The 12,800-nt window shown below is 44.7% G+C and overlaps 1 pseudogene; it reads left to right on the forward strand.

The window, feature by feature from the left end:
• The first annotated feature begins 7,772 nt into the window (after positions 1-7,772).
• On the forward strand, positions 7,773-10,339 carry LOC132351048 (essential MCU regulator, mitochondrial-like; annotated as a pseudogene).
• Positions 10,340-12,800: the final 2,461 nt, after the last annotated feature.

Below are 12,800 nucleotides of genomic sequence, written 5' to 3' on the forward strand. Positions count from 1 at the left end.
GGTATATGCCCAGTAGTGGGATTGCTGGGTCATATGGTAATTCTATTTTTAGTTTTTTAAGGAACCTCCATATTGTTCTCCATAGTGGCTGTATCAATTTACATTCGCACCAACAGTGCAAGAGGGTTCCCTTTTCTCCACACCCTCTCCAGCATTTGTTGTTTGTAGATTTTCTGATGATGCCCATTCTAACAGGAGTGAGGTGATACCTCATTGTAGCTTTGATTTGCATTTCTCTAATAATTAGTGATGTTGAGCATCTTTTCATGTGCTTCGTGGCCGTCTGTATGTCTGTATGGTTTGCAAATATTTTCTCCCATTCTGAGGGTTGTCTTTTCGTCTTGTTTATGGTTTCCTTTGCTGTGCAAAAGCTTTGAAGTTTCATTAGGTCCCATTTGTTTATTTTTGTTTTTATTTCCATTACTCTAGGAGGTGGATCAAAAAAGATCTTGCTGTGATTTATGTCAAAGAGTGTTCTTCCTATGTTTTCCTCTAAGAGTTTTATAGTGTCCAGTCTTATATTTAGGTCTCTAATCCATTTTGAGTTTATTTTTGTGTATGGTGTTAGGGAGTATTCTAATTTCATTCTTTTCCATGTAGCTGTCCAGTTTTCCCAGCACCACTTATTGAAGAGACTGTCTTTTCTCCATTGTATATCTTTGCCTCCTTTGTCATAGATTAGTTGACCATAGGTGCGTGGGTTAATCTCTGGGCTTTCTATCTTGTTCCATTGATCTATGTTTCTGTTTTTGTGCCAGTACCATCTTGTCTTGATTACTGTAGCTTTGTAGTATAGTCTGAAGTCAGGGAGTCTGATTCCTCCAGCTCCATTTTTTTGCCTCAAGACTGCTTTGACTATTCGGGGTCTTTTGTGTCTCCATACAAATTTTAAGATGATTTGTTCTAGCTCCGTAAAAAATGCCATTGGTAATTTGATAGGGATTGCATTGAATCTGTAGATTGCTTTGGGTAGTATACTCATTTTCACAATGTTGATTCTTCCAATCCAAGAACATGGTATATCTCTCCATCTGTTGGTATCATCTTTAATTTCTTTCATCAGTGTCTTATAGTTTTCTGCATACAGGTCTTTTGTCTCCCTAGGTAGGTTTATTCCTAGGTATTTTATTCTTTTTGTTGCAATGGTAAATGGGAGTGTTTCCATAATTTCTCTTTCAGATTTTTCATCAATAGTGTATAGGAATGCAAGAGATTTCTGTGCATTAATTTTGTATCCTGCAACTTTACCATATTCATTAATTAGCTCTAGCAGTTTTCTGGTGGCAGTTTTAGGATTCTCTATGTATAGTATCATGTCATCCGCAAACAGTGACAGTTTTACTTCTTCTTTTCCAATTTGTATTCCTTTTATTTCTTTTTCTTCTCTGATTGCCGTGGCTAGGACTTCCAGAACTATGTTGAATAATAGTGGTGAGAGTGGACATCCTTGTCTTGTTCCTGATCTTAGAGGAAATGCTTTCAGTTTTTCACCATTGAGAATGATGTTTGCTGTGGGTTTGTCATATATGGCCTTTATTATGTTGAGGTAGGTTCCCTCTACGCCCACTTTCTGGAGAGTTTTTATCATAAATGGGTGTTGAATTTTGTCAAAAGCTTTTTCTGCATCTATTGAGATGATCATATGGTTTTTATTCTTCAATTTGTTAATATGGTGTATCACATTGATTGATTTGCGTATATTGAAGAATCCTTGCATCCCTGGGATAAATCCCACTTGATCGTGGTGTATGATCCTTTTAATGTGTTGTTGGATTCTGTTTGCTAGTATTTTGTTGAGGATTTTTGCATCTATATTCATCAGTGATATTGGTCTGTAATTTTCTTTTTTTGTAGTGTCTGTGTCTGGTTTTGGTATCAGGGTGATGGTGGCCTCATAGAATGAGTTTGGGAGTGTTCCTTCCTCTGCAATTTTTTGGAAGAGTTTGAGAAGGATAGGTGTTAGCTCTTCTCTAAATGTTTGATAGAATTCACCTGTGAAGCCATCTGGTCCTGGACTTCTGTTTGTTGGAAGATTTTTGATCACAGTTTCAATTTCATTACTTGTGATTGGTCTGTTCATATTTTCTGTTTCTTCCTGGTTCAGTCTTGGAAGGTTATACCTTTCTAAAAATTTGTCCATTTCTTCCAGGTTGTCCATTTTATTGGCATAAAGTTGCTTGTAGTAGTCTCTTAGGATGCTTTGTATTTCTGTGGTGTCTGTTGTAACTTCTCCTTTTTCATTTCTGATTTTATTGATTTGAGTCCTCTCCCTCTTTTTCTTGATGAGTCTGGCTAATGGCTTATCAATTTTGTTTATCTTCTCAAAGAACCAGCTCTTAGTTTTATTGATCTTTGCTATTGTTTTCTTTGTTTCTATTTCATTTATTTCTGCTCTGATCTTTATGATTTCTTTCCTTCTGCTAACTTTGGGTTTTATTTGTTCTTCTTTCTCTAGTTCCTTTAGGTGTAAGGTTAGATTGTTTACTTGAGATTTTTCTTGTTTCTTGAGGTAGGCTTGTATAGCTATAAACTTCCCTCTTAGAACTGCTTTTGCTGCATCCCATAGGTTTTGGGTTGTCGTGTTTTCATTGTCATTTGTCTCTAGATATTTTTTAATTTCCTCTTTGATTTCTTCAGTGATCTCTTGGTTATTTAGTAACGTATTGTTTAGCCTCCATGTGTTTGTCTTTTTTACGTTTTTTCCCCTGTAATTCATTTCTAATCTCATAGCGTTGTGGTCAGAAAAGATGCTTGATATGATTTCAATTTTCTTAAATTTACTGAGGTTTGATTTGTGATCCAAGATGTGATCTATCCTGGAGAATGTTCCGTGCGCACTTGAGAAGAATGTGTAATCTGCTGTTTTTGGATGGAATGTCCTATATATCAATTATCAATTAAATTAAATTATCAATTAAATTATCAATTAAATTAAATCTATCTGGTCTATTGTGTCATTTAAAGCTTCTGTTTCCCTATTTATTTTCATTTTGGATGATCTGTCCATTGGTGTAAGTGAGGTGTTAAAGTCCCCCACTATGATTGTGTTACTGTCAATTCCCTCTTTTATAGCTGTTAGCAGTTGCCTTATGTATTGAGGTGCTCCTATGTTGGGTGCATATATATTTATAATTGTTATATCTTCTTCTTGGATTGATCCCTTGATCATTATGTAGTGTCCTTCCTTGTCTCTTGTAACATTCTTTATTTTAAAGTCTATTTTATCTGATATGGGTATAGCTACTCCAGCTTTCTTTTGATTTCCATTTGCATGGAATATCTTTTTCCATCCCCTCACTTTCAGTCTGTATGTGTCCCTAGGTCTAAAGTGGGTCTCTTGTAGACAGCATATATATGGGTCTTGTTTTTGTATCCATTCAGCCAGTCTATGTCTTTTGGTTGGGGCATTTAATCCATTCACGTTTAAGGTAATTATCGATATGTATGTTCCTATGACCATTTTCTTAATTGTTTTGGGTTTGTTTTTGTAGGTCCTTTTCTTCTCCTGTGTTTCCCACTTAGAGAAGTTTCTTTAGCATTTGTTGTAGAGCTGGTTTGGTGGTGCTGAATTCTCTTAGCTTTTGCTTGTCTGTAAAGCTTTTGATTTCTCCATCAAATCTAAATGAGATCCTTGCCGGGTAGAGTAATCTTGGTTGTAGGTTCTTCCCTTTCATCACTTTAAGTATATCATGCCACTCCCTTCTGGCTTGCAGAGTTTCTGCTGAGAAATCAGCTGTTAACCTTATGGGAGTTCCCTTGTATGTCATTTGTCGTTTTTCCCTTGTTGCTTTCAATAATTTTTCTTTGTCTTTAATTTTTGCCACTTTGATTACTATGTGTCTCGGCGTGTTTCTCCTTGGGTTTATCCTGTATGGGACTCTCTGTGCTTCCTGGGCTTGGGTGGCTATTTCCTGTCCCATGTTAGGGAAGTTTTCTACTATAATCTCTTCAAATATTTTCTCGGGTCCTTTCTCTCTCTCTTCACCTTCTGGGACCCCTATAATGCGAATGTTGTTGCGTTTAATGTTGTCCCAGAGGTCTCTTAGGCTGTCTTCATTTCTTTTCATTCTTTTTTCTTTAGTCTGTTCCGCAGCAGTGAATTCCACCATTCTGTCTTCCAGGTCACTTATCCGTTCTTCTGCCTCAGTTATTCTGCTATTGATTCCTTCTAGTGTAGTTTTCAGTTATTGTATTGGTCATCTCTGTTTGTTTGTTCTTTAATTCTTCTAGGTCTTTGTTAATCATTTCTTGCATCTTCTCAGTCTTTGCCTCCATTCTTATTCCGAGGTCCTGGATCATCTTCACTATCATTATTCTGAATTCTTTTTCTGGAAGGTTGCCTATCTCCACTTCATTTAGTTGTTTTTCTGGGGTTTTTTCTTGTTCCTTCATCTGGTACATAGCCCTCTGCCTTTTCATCTTGTCTATCTTTCTGTAACTGTGGTTTTTGGTCCACAGGCTGCAGGATTGTAGTTTTTCTTGCTTCTGCTGTCTGCCCTCTGGTGGTTGAGGCTATCTAAGAGGCTTGATGGGAGGCTCTGGTGGTGGGTAGAGCTGACTGTTGCTGTGGCGGTCAGAGCTCCGTAAAACTTTAATCCACTTGACTGTTGATGGGTGGGGCTGGGTTCCCTCTCTGTTGGTTGTTTCGCCTGAGGCAACCCAACACTGGAGCCTACCCGTGCTCTTTGGTGGGGCTAATGACAGACTCTGGGAGTGCTCACGCTAGGGAGCACTTCCCAGAACCTCCGCTGCCAGAGTCCTTGTCCCCACAGTGAAACAGAGCCACCCCCCGCCTCTGCAGGAGACTCCCCAACACCAGCAGGTAGGTCTGGTTCAGTCTCCCCCAGGGTCACTGCTCCTTCCCCTGGGTCCCGATGCGCACACTACTTTGTGTGTGCCCTCCAAGAGTGGGGTCTCTGTTTCCCCCAGTCCTGTCGAAGTCCTGCAATCAATTCCCACTAGGCTTCAAAGTCTGATTCTCTAGGAATTCCTCCTCCCGTTACCGGACACCCAGGTTGGGAAGCCTGACGTGGGGCTCAGAACCTTCACTCCAGTGGGTGGACTTCTGTGGTATAAGTGTTCGCCAGTCTGTGAGTCACCCACCCAGCAGTTATGGGATTAGATTTTACTCTGATTGCGCCCCTCCTACCGTCTCACTGTGGCTTCTCCTCTGTCCTTGGACGTGGGGTATCCTCCTTGGTGAAGTCCAGGGTCTTCCTGTCAATGATTGTCCAGCAGCCAGTTGTGATTCTGGTGCTCTCGCAAGAGGGAGTGAGAGCACGTCCTTCTACTCCGCCATCTTGGTTAAACTAAAACCTGTTTTTCCATCTACTTTTTCATTTAACATGAAGTAGACATCTTTCCATGTCAATAAATATTGATATATATTACCTTTTCTAATGGCTAATGATATTCCATTGTATGGATTTAATTTTTGAAAACCAATCCACCATTACTGAGCACTTAGATCTTTCCAAAAGAAGTTTTCTGTTTTTTAACTATCGTAAATAACACTGTAAGGGACATCCTTATTCACACATCTTTGCATCTTTATTGGATTACCTCCTTAGGATAAGTTCCTAAAAAAAGGATTAGGCAGGGTCAGTTATCTAGTTGCATAATAATGCTGTGCATTGAACGACCTCAAACTTAGTAGCTTAAAACAATAAGCATTTATTTTGCTCTTGAGTCTGGGGGTTGGCAATTTAGGTGGCGCTTGACTGGGCTGTTCTGGGCTTCGCTGGGCTCACTCGCATGTCTGTGGTCAGCTGCAGGTTGGGTGGCCTCAGCTGGTCTTGGCTGGGACAGTTCAGGTGGCTCAGCTTTGCCCCGTGGCCCAGACATGTTCTCAGGGCAAAGGCAGAAGAAGAGGGAAAGCAGAAACAAGTCAGGGCTTTTTTAAGTGTCGGCTTGAGACCAGTCCACTAACATCGCATTGGCCAAAGCAAGTCATGTGGCTGAATGCAGCCTTAAGAGGTAAAGATGGGAAGAACCACAAAGTCACGTTTCAAAAGGCTTGGACAGAGGGTGGGGTGTTGATTTGGTGTCTCCCCCATTGGCAGTCAAAGCACATGCACGTTTAACATTTTGACGCATACTTACACACTGTCCAGCTGATGGGACCTGTTTACACTGCCACCAATGATGATGAGCCACCCTTTGTGGAGTCTTCAGTTAATGGGCCCAACTTCTGCTTCCTGACGGGCATTCTCTGCTCAGGGAGACCCATCTCTCTCCTCACTGTCCCATGAGCATCTCATGCTGACTTTTTTCCAGGCTCCTGCTGCCCTCTCCTATCTCAAATGTTCTTCCTCCCTCTATCCTACCCATGTCCCACCCACCACATATCCAAATCCTGCACATTTTTCAAGGCTCACCTCTCTCAACTCTGCAACTCCCAGGGATGTTGCCTTCCTCTGAGCTGTTGTAGAGCAGGTAGGGTGACCAACTTGTTCCAGTCTGCCCAAGATTTTACTGGTTTTAAAAACGTAAAGTCCTGCATCTCAGGAACTCCCTCAGTGCTGGGCAAACCCAGCCAGTTGGTCACCATAAGAGAGGGGGTTGGCAAACTTTCAAGGGTCAGACAGTGACTATCTTAGGCCACATGATCTCTGTTTCAACTACTTGGCTCTGCCAATGCAGCATGAAAGCCACCATAGACAGTATGCACCAAATGGGTGTGTCTGTGTTTCAGTAAAACTTTATTTACAAAAACAGGCAGTGGACCGTTTGCTCCATGTGCCATAGTTTTCTGATTCCTGCTTTAGGGCTTAACATTTGTTCTGCACAATTTAATCCTACATCATATTTTCTCTTATGTTGTTTCATGTGGATTTGTCTTGTCTCCTTGTTTGGAATGTAAGGGAAGTATAATATCTTGACAGCATGCTCTGTCACTTCACAGCTGTGTGAACCTTTCTGGCCTCAGTTTCCTCATCTGTCAAATGGGATAATACATAATGGTATTGACCTCATAGGGATTTCTGAAGATTAAATGAGTTAATCTTTGTACAGCCCCTGGTGTACCTGGCACATCGTGAGGACTCAGTAAATGTGAGCAGCTACCATCACCACCACCACTACCATGATCAACCCATGTGACTTCTGAAGGAGCTAGCACAGTTCTGGTTACAGAAGAGGCTCAATAAATAGAATCATAAAGATAGATGATGTTAAAGAGGGAAGGCTCTTCAAGAATGTCTAATTTAACACCCTCATTTTATTTTATTTTTTTTTTAATTTTTATTTTTTTTTAATTTTATTTTATTTATTTATTTTTGGCTGTGTTGGGTCTTCGTTTCTGTGCGAGGGCTTTCTCCAGTTGCGGCAAGCGGGGGCCACTCTTCATCGCGGTGCACGGGCCTCTCACCATCGCGGCCTCTCCCGTTGCGGAGCACAGGCTCCAGACGCGCAGGCTCAGCAGTTGTGGCTCACGGGCCTAGTTGCTCCGCGGCATGTGGGATCCTCCCAGACCAGGGCTCGAACCCGTGTCCCCTGCACCGGCAGGCAGACTCTCAACCACTGCGCCACCAGGGAAGCCCAACACCCTCATTTTAGAGATGAGCATCGTGGAGTTACTCCTGTGCTAAGGACGGTGGGATGCTATGCATCACAACAGACAGTGCCCCCCCCAGATGTTACCCACCTTCATCCCGTGGTTACCCATCAGCCCCTGCATGCCCAGAGGCCAAATTGCAGCTTGCATGTCATGGGCAGTCCACGGAGAAGGCCAGCTTTTGTCTTGTTTGCGGTCCCCTGGTCTTTTCCTTGGGATGGTGTTCACTCACCTGAGCTGTGCAGGTGAGGCTCAGAAGAGGACCAACCTGAGGCTGTAGCTGGGAGGTCCAGCACAGGTGGAGTCAGGTGCTGGTAGTGTGTTGAAAGTGGTCAGAACTAAGGCCGTGGGTGCACAGGTGTGCTGGGCTTGCCTCAAGTTGGGGCCTGGCATGTGGTGTGCGGGCAGACACTTGGCTCAGGCAGGCCAGACAGGGCCCTGGACTACACCGTGCCCTTCTCTTAGGGTGGGAGGCGAGAAGGGGAGACCCCATGGGAGATGCTGGTCCAGTGACCCCTTTGGTCAGGTCTCTGCCACCTGCTTCTTCTTCAGGCGCATCTCATCGGGATACTTCTTCCATCCTGGTGCTGGTTCAGCTTTGATCTGGGAAAATAAAATGCCAGGCTGCTGGGTCCCCAGCTGCCACCTTCTGCAGCAAGAGTGAGACTTCATGATCCTGCTGGCTCACGCGCACTTCGTTTCCCGGTAATTAAACAAGTGGAGATCGAAGCCGACAAATCTCCCCCATCTCTCAGCGCAGTAGATGAAAGGTAAATATTTCCAGCAACAGTTTTTTTTTTCCTCATTAAAAGTGAGATGTGAAATGTCTTCTCCTTACTTTGAAGAATACTGATAAGTTCAAGGTCACTCCAGATAAGATATTTAGTTTGACTATCTTTATTATTCCACACCAATTGTTGGTCTGTAAAAAATTGGGTTAACTTGAGGGGATTGGAGAAGCTAAATCATAGCAAATAAGTCAGAAGACAAAGGAAAGTAAAGAATGATACCAAGATGGTCACTGGTCCGCACTGTGGAAACCTACGCCTTGTGTATTATCTTCTCGTTGCCGGGCAGGTGCAAGGGCTTCTGAGGCCAGTATCTAAGATGGGTCCTGGAGTCCTACATATGGAATCTCAGGCAGATGGCCCGATGCTCTCTCGGCTGGGCTCCAGAAGAGACCATTGAGATCTGCTGTTTTCTTTGTAAACGAAAGAACCCGTCCCTAAGGCCATGAATCTGGGGGAGCTGGTCTATCCAACCTGGGTCAACAAATGCCTGCTGGGTGTCATCAGGCTCTTTTCAGGGCAAAGAACAGACCTCCCTTGAACAGGTGGCTACTGTAAAGATACCCCAGGGACTCGGAATCAGAGCAGGAATTCCAGTATGGCTCAAGGAGCCCACAGAGCCTTGGGAAGGAAGAAGACAGCCTCGTTCTGCCCTCCTCTGACTGCCCTCCCTGGCTGTTCCATCCTTGCTGCTTCCTCCGCCTTCCACCTGCTCACCGTCTCCCAGGGCTGCTCTGAGTGCAGGTCTCCCCCACGTCCCCTCTGTCCGTCCCTCACAGCTTACCTCTTCAGTCCCTCGTTCTCCGGTTCCAGACTCCAGAGGGAGAGGGAGAGGGAGATCTGACGGACCTGGGCTGTCGTGTGGAGTGAAGTCACAGGTTTCTGGCCAGGCTGGGGGTGTTCCAGGCCACGCCCCCATCCAGCTAGCTGTAAGGGTGGGGCCTTGTCCCCAGAGTCACACGGTAAAAAAATGCCAGCTGCCCCTCAGCAGCAGATGTGGGTGTGAGATTCTCCTCATGAGGGACCCTGGTGGTGTGAGGCTGCGATGGGCATTTTAAGGGGTGTCAGAGCAGGACCAAGAGGCTGATGGCTTGGGTTAGACTCTTGGCTGGCTTTTTTTTTTTTTTTTAATTTATTTATTTTATTTTTGGTTGTGTTGGGTCTTCGTTTCTGTGCGAGGGCTTTCTCTAGTTGCGGCAAGCGGGGGCCACTCTTCATCGCGGTGCGCGGGCCTCTCACTATCGCGGCCTCTCTTGTTGCGGAGCACAGGCTCCAGACGCGCAGGCTCAGTAGTTGTGGCTCACGGGCCCAGTTGCTCCGTGGCATGTGGGATCTTCCCAGACCAGGGCTCGAACCCGTGTCCCCTGCATTAGCAGGCAGATTCTCAACCACTGCGCCACCAGGGAAGCCCTCTTGGCTGGCTTTTTATCAGCTGTTTTGTTGGTCTGTTTTTGAGGTGTAATTCACATACCATAGTATTCACCGTTTTAAAGTGCACAATTCAGTGGTTTTCATTCTATTAACAAGGTTTGGCGACCATCACCACTGTCTAATTCCAGAACATTTTCATCGCTCTCTGCACTCAGGGATTTCCCCGGCGGTCCAGTGGTTAAGGTTCCGGGCTTCCAGCTGCCAGGACGAGGGACGGAGCTGAGAGATGGCGTGGGGGGGGGGGGGCTCGCTGGCTGGCGTTGGCACCCGTCAGATCTGGGGCTTTCCGGGGCCGGCTGAGCCTGAGGAAAGGTGGTGAGGTCTCCGACGGACGACGGACGGGGCGGCTGAGTTCAGAGTCTGGTACCATGAGGTCAGTCATCGCTACTCTCAGCGGCACCATTTTGCCCAAACCGGTGAAATGTCCTTCTCCCTTCTCCGTGTGTTCTCCATCGTGATCCCCTTTCTCTCTGTCGGGACGCTCATTAGCAAGAACTTTGCTGCTCTACTTGAGGAGCATGATATCTTTGTTCCAGAGGATGAGGATGAGGATGACTAACAGGGCATGGAGGAAGTGTAGAAAGGAGAAAGTCCTGACGTAAGAAATGGAGATGCTTGCACCCTCTCCTCCTTCCCTATCAGCACATGGGCCCCAGGAAAGCCCTCAGCCTCCCAACCCTAGTGAAGCCTCCTGCGTGGTCTGTGACCGTAGCTCAGATCCCCCGGCTCCGGGAGGTTCCTGGAGATGTGCTGCCCACTGAGCATAATCAAATTATGAATAAACATAATAAATATCAAAAAAAAAAAAAAAGGATTCTGTGCTTCCACTGCAGGGGGCGCGGGTTCGAGGAACTAAGATCCCACATGCCGTGCAGTGCTGACAAAAAATTAAAAAAAAAAAAATTCTGTACTCAAAGCAGTCCCTTCCCGTTTCCCCTCCCCCAGCCCCAGGCAGCCACTGATCTACTTTCTATCCCTATGGATTTGCCTTTTCTGGACATTTCATATAAATGGAGTCATACAATATGTAGCTTTTTGTGTTTGTCTTCTTTTACTTAGCATAATAATTTCAAGGTTCATGTATATTGTGTAGCACGAATCAGTACTATGCCTGAATAATATTTAATTTACGAATATACCATATTTTATTTTTCCATTCATCAGCTGATGGACATATGTGTTGTTTCTACTTTTTGGCTATTATGAATAATGCTGCTATGAATATTTGTGTACAGTTTTTAGGTGAACACATATTTTCATTTCTCTTGTGTAGATATCTAGGAGTGGAATTGCTGAGTTATATGACACTTCTTTTCCCTTTTTTTTTTATAAATATAATTAGCGTTTTTTAAAAAATATTTTTATTTATTTTATTTATTATTTTTTGGCTGTGTTGGGTCTTCGTTTCTGTGCGAGGGCTTTCTCTAGTTGCGGCGAGTGGGGGCCACTCTTCATCGCGGTGCACGGGCCTCTCACTGTCGTGGCCTCTCTCGTTGCGGAGCACAGGCTCCAGATGCGCAGGCTCAGTAGTTGTGGCTCACGGGCCCAGTTGCTCCGCGGCATGTGGGATCTTCCCAGACCAGGGCTCGAACCCATGTACCCTGCATTGGCAGGCAGATTCTCAACCACTGCACCACCAGGGAAGCCCTGACACTTCTATATTTATCTTTTTTTTTTTTTTTTTTTTTGCCACACCACTTCCTAACCACTGGACCACCAGGGAATTCCCTATATTTATCTTTCTGAGGAACTGCCAGACTGTTTGCCAAAGTGTCTGCACCATTTTACATTCCCACCAACAGCGTACGAGAGCTCCAACTTTTCCATATCCTCGCCAACACTTATTATCTGTCTTTCTGAGTATAGCCGTCCTGTGGGTGTGAAGTGGTATTTCACTGTGGTTTTGATTTGCATTTCCCCAGTGGCTAATGATTTGAGTATCTTTTCATGTACTTATTGGCCACTTGATACCTTCTTCGGAGAAATGTCTATTCGAATCTTTGCTCATTAAAAAAATTTGACTTGTCTTTCATTAATTTACTAGCTGTTTGACCTTGGGCTCATTGCTCAATCTCTCTGGGACTAAATTTTCTCACCTTAACAGTGGGGGTACCTACCTCTCAAGGTCGTTGGGGGCATTACATGAAGTCACGCATGTCAGTGCCTTCCTTACACAGTGCCTGATGGATGGAAAAAACTCAACTTACTATTGTTGCGCCACTGTGAAGACTAACTTAATTTCTCAATAGCATAATCTCTCCTCCACAAAGGAAACTGTTTTGCGGGGAGGGAGAAGGGACTTACGGAGAACAATCTGATCAGCAGCGGAGAAGCTGTGTCTGGATGGAGGGCGAGGATTCTCATCCCCACCAAGGGACAAGCGTCAGTTACAAGAGATGCTTAATGCCTTTTTTGCTCAGTAGGGTTTCAGGCCAGGGCTGAGGACAATAGAAGAATTTGGGAAGTGACAAAAGGAGATAAGCTTGGGGGGGACATATGCAGAGAAGAGAGAATCTTTAAAGGTGGTTTTTATGGAGCTTCACCTTGTGATGTATAAAATGTCTTCCTTGTCTTCCCACCAAAGTGTTAGTAAAATCTACATCTCACTAAGAATTGTAGAGTTGGATTTTTTTGAGAGAATGCTGTGAAATGCTTCTGGTTGGAGGGGGTGGGGAATGAATGGGGTCAACCACACCTGGAGTTGCACCGTGATTAGTGGAAGATGTGAATCCAGGAAGTGCAGGGGGTCAGGTCGCTTTCCTAGCTGCGCGCTGCAGCTGTGTGACGTGGGGCAGGCTGGCCCCGTCAGCCTCCATGGTTCAGGGTGGATATATTCAGGGCAGAGATCTCCTAGCCTTATTGGGTGTGGTGCTTCAGAGTCTGGCCCCCAACCGACTGAATGAGCATGGGGGTTTTACTTCTGCTGTGCTGGTGTCACTTCCTCTTGGCTGGTGCATAAACCCACTCCAGGCTGGGTCTGCAGCTGGTGCAGTTCCTTTGACAGTGGCTGTCCCCCGGGGCCACAG

Source organism: Balaenoptera ricei, chromosome 16 (genome assembly GCF_028023285.1).
Source record: "Balaenoptera ricei isolate mBalRic1 chromosome 16, mBalRic1.hap2, whole genome shotgun sequence".
NCBI lineage: Eukaryota > Metazoa > Chordata > Mammalia > Artiodactyla > Balaenopteridae > Balaenoptera > Balaenoptera ricei.